We start from the raw sequence: 4,674 nt of genomic DNA on the forward strand, positions 1-4,674 counted from the left end.
AGCCAAACTCCAGCTCACACTTTATCAGCATTGTCAGTCTGGGGGGGAAGGGGAGTTTTTAAATGTATTATCAGATTTAGATACACTAACAAAATGATGCAAATCTCCAGATTTTGACTTTTGGGATAAAGGTTTTACATGAATAAATAAAAACGGATCATTTTAAGCACCCCTGTGATTGTTAAATGGTTTGTCTCATCCCTGTAAACTGATACAATCTGATGGAGAGCTTGGGTTTTTGAAAAACATCATGACTTGCTAGCTGGATCACCAATACATAGAAAATAAAGGAAAGAAGGCCTAAAAAATAAAATGAATACAAACATCACATCGAGAAATTGGTAAGCTGTAATATCATACATTTTTGACTTTTTGACTTTTGGGCTTTTTTGGGCATTTTTACTTTTTAAAATGTTAAAAATATGAAAAGATGATCTAACACCCCCATATTCCCTATACCCATGGCCCCTGCTGCACTTACCGTCATGGGTGATTAGCTGTCACTACCTATGCAGCCGTTATATAGCAGTGTGCAAATTTCTTTCTGTAGGGATGAGGACGGATCAAAGATATTCCGAGCTGGCGGAATATCTTTGATGGTTAGAGCTGACGTGTGACCACTTTGGGACCGATCAGAACGATTCCAGTTAGTCAGATTCCCTAAAGAATGAAGAGAAAGGGCAGGGATTTCAAACCCCTGGACCACTTCACCAGCTGCATGGGCACTGACAGCTAATCACCCATGAAGCTAAGCACAGGGGAGACCCAGGTGTGGGGAGGATGTAGGGCGTTAGTACTAGGGTTGCCACCTTTTCTTTAAGTCAAACCCGAACACTTTAGCTTAATTTCTTTCCTATAGTATAAACTATACATATACTTTGCTATTAAATAACATTTTTAATCATATGAAGTTTATAACAAGAGTCCCCCTTTACATCAGAATCCACAAAGTTTCCCTTTTACATCTGAACTCGCTGAGTTCCCTTTTACTGTAAGGGGGGACTCTGCAGACTCTGATGTAAGGGAGAAATCTGGGGACTCTGACATAAGGGATGGTCTGGGAACTCTGATTTAAAGGAGAACACTGAGAACTCTGATGTATGGAGAAGGACTCTGATGTAAGGGGAAACACTGTGGCCTCTGGTGTAAAAGCGAACACTGATGTAAGGGGTGCTCTGAGAACCCTGATTTGCCTTAGTGTACTCAGAGGTAGGAGAGAGAAGGGGGGGAGAATTCAGTCACACACAGGGATGGATGGTGAGCTCACTCACCCCTTGGCAGTCAGCAGCTGTCATCCAGATGTATCTGAGGCTGCTGGACTTAAAATTTCCAGCCCTAACTTTCCTTTTCTGAGACACAGCGCCAGGGATTGGAGTGTGGGCAGACACAGAGGGGTAGGGGTGGGGGGGGGGGGGAAGAGGTGCAGATTGAGCCCTCTCTACTCTCCCGTCTGTATGTGTTTGGGGCAGGGGGGTGTTAGTGCTGGCTTTAGGCAGTGTGAAAAAGAGTGTAACAGACACTCTCAGCTTAGACAACTGCAGCCAGAAACCCTGCCGCAAGCCATAGTCCAGTCTAAATAATGTGTCCGGGTTTCAGGCAGTCTGAAACCCGGACGCATGATTCCAAACCCGAACTGTCCGGGTGAATCCTGGACAGGTGGCAACCCTAGTTAGTACACATTTTCTTTTTTGTGAAAGGGTAAACTTAGGCCCCTTTTCGATCAGGTCCGCCTGTCAGTTTCTCAGTTGGACCTGATTGGACCCTTCATTCATTCCTATGGAGAGACGATGTCAGTGGTGGTGACCCCTTCTGCTATCTGATCTGACAGGCGTTATGTTTTCAATCTGATTTCCCCATAGAGAAGAGCGGGGCTCTGACAGGTCCGTTGCTGCACAGTGAGCGTAGATGGACCCAGGATCGGCAACCCATTGAGCGCGATCCACCAGTCAATTGCGGGAAGCCAACAGGTTAAGCACAATCTGTTGATGCTTGCCCCAGCCTCCTCCACTCTCCTTTTAGGTCTCATACTGGTCGCACACTGGTTTCTTGTAAACGCTGATTATCCTGACAGGATAAAATCAGCGTTACAAACTCACCTAAGCTGCATTTTTTTCAAAAAACAGTTTAGGGGAGTTTAGCAGTGTTTGGAGTTTGAGAGTTTATTTATTTCAACAGCTAGAATTTTAATTTATTCTGGCCACTGAAATTAATAAACGCTGAAGCGCTAAACGTGCCTAGTGTTTACATGCTCTTAACAGCGTTCAACGGTTTTTGTGTTAAAACTCCCTCTTTTGAACGCAACTTTAGGGCGCTCAGGAAACATCCCCTAAACTCCCCTGCTACTAAAATGCTAAAAGCGTCCATCTGTGCATGGACACATAGGATAACATTATGGGAGTTCAAAGGCAGAAAAAAAAGGCCTAAACTCACAAAAACGTGCGTTTAACAGCAGCACTGTGCATGAGACTTTAAAGTGCTTGTAAAGCTTTAAGGTTTTTTAAGAACAAGGGCGACAGCTTGCTTTGGCTTTCTTACATCTACACTGCCAATGAAAGACTTAAAGGGAGTGGCACAGGTGCAGAATGACATCGGCCTTCAGTCACGAATGACCGAATGCTGAGGCTAGTCTGCTCCATTGCTGACTAGTGAATAACTCATTCCAATCATTCAAGGCAAGGAGGAGAGCTAAACATCAAAAACGAGTACAGGAGCACAATGACCTCAGCTTGCAGTTTACAAGGTCATTCTGCACCGGCTACTGCCTACTCATTACTTGTACATCTCCCCCTCACTAGGCCATGTCCATTTACGTGTTATCTGTGTAAGGGCTCATTCACGCCACCAGCTTTTTTTGAAATTTGCAGTTTGCCAGGAGTAGTGCTAATGACTGAGAACAGAGCATGGCACTGCAACCCTTTCCGTTTGTTTGAACGGGCAGCACAGTGGTGTAGTGGTTAACACTTTCACCTAGCAGCAAAAAAGGGTCGCTGGTTTGAATCCTGACTACACCATCTGCCTGGAGTTTGCATGTTCGCCCTATGCCTGCATGGGTTTCCTCTATGTACTCCAGTTTCCTCCCACGCTCTAAAGACATGCTGGTAGGTTAAAGCGGAGGGCCGGTTATAAAAAAAAAAAAAAAAAAAAGTCAGCAGCTGCAAACACTGCAGCTGCTGACTTAATAAACACACTCACCTGTCCAGGGCGCCCGCGATGTCGGCCGCCCCGTCCCTCGGGTCCCGGCGCTGCCATCCCTTGTAAGGGAAACAGGCAGCGGAGCCTTATGGCTTCACTGCCCGTTTCCTACTGCGCATGCGCGAGTCCCGCAGCGCTTTCTGAATGGGACGCGCTGTGTTCTGGAACACACAGTTCCCAGAACACAGCGCGACTCATTACCCAGAAGACGCCGCGACGAAGACAGAAGACAGAAGATCTCCGCGGAGGAGGAAGAGGAAGATTAGGAGAAAGTGCCTAGCAACAGGCATTTCTGGTAAGTAAAAAAAAAAAATTTTTTTTCATTTTTTTTTTTTTAGATTTTTTGTAATTTTTAAAAAAAAATTTTTTTTCAGGGTGGCCCTCCCCTTTAATCAGATCCTGTCTAAATTGGCCCTAGTATATGTATGAATGTGTGTTAGGAACCTTAGGTTGTAAGCTCCTTGAGGGTAGGGACTGATGTGAATGTACAATGTATATGTAAAGCACTGCATAAATTGACGGTGCTATATAAGTACCTGAAATAAAAAACTTTAAAGCAGAGCTCCACTAGGGTTGCCACCTGTCCAGGATTCACCCGGACAGTTCGGGTTTGGAATCATGTGTCCGGGTTTCAGACTGTCTGCAACCCGGACACATTATTTGGACTGGCCTATGGCTTCCCAGCAGGGTTGCTGGCTGCAGTTGTCTAAGCTGAGAGTGTCTGTTACTCTCTTTCACACTCCCCAAAGCCAACACTAACACCCCCCCCCCCCCAAACACATACAGACGGGAGAGGAGAGAGGGCTCGATCTGCACCTCTTCCCCGCCACCCCTACCCCTCTTTGTCTGCCCACACTCCAATCCCTGGCACTGTGCCTCAGAAAAGGGAAATTTGGGCCAGAAATTTGAAGTCCAGCAGCCTCAGATCCAACTGGATGAGAGGTGCTGACTTTCAAGAGGTGAGTGAGCTCACCATCTATCCATTTGTGACTGAAGTCTCCCCTCTTCACTGTCTTGCCTCTGAGTAAGTACACTAAGGCAAATCAAGGTTCTTAGAGCACCCCTATGAGAGTTCCCCTTTACACCAGAGGCCACAGTCTTTCCCCTTACATCAGAGTCCTCTCTTTACATCAGAGTTCTCAGTGTTCCCCCTTACATCAGGGTTTCCACAGCATCCCTTATGTTAGAGTCACCAGAGTTCTCCCTTACATCAGAGTCTGGAGAGTCCCCCTTACAGTGAAAGGGAACTCTGCAAGTTCAGATGTAAAGGGGGAACTCTGTGGATTCTTATGTAAAGGGGAACTCTTGTTATTAACTTCATATGATTAGAAATGTTATTTAGTAGCAAAATAGATGTATAGTTTATACTATAAAAAAAAGATTGCTGTGCGCCGCTAAAGTGTTCGGGTTTGAAGTGAAGAAAAGGTGGCAACCCTAAGCTCCACCCAAAGTCATGCTTTAAGGACTTGTTCCATGCTCCTC

The sequence above is a fragment of the Lithobates pipiens genome, unplaced genomic scaffold (genome assembly GCF_037356315.1).
Source record: "Lithobates pipiens isolate NorthernLeopardFrog02 unplaced genomic scaffold, aLitPip1_a1.2 Scaffold_18, whole genome shotgun sequence".
NCBI lineage: Eukaryota > Metazoa > Chordata > Amphibia > Anura > Ranidae > Lithobates > Lithobates pipiens.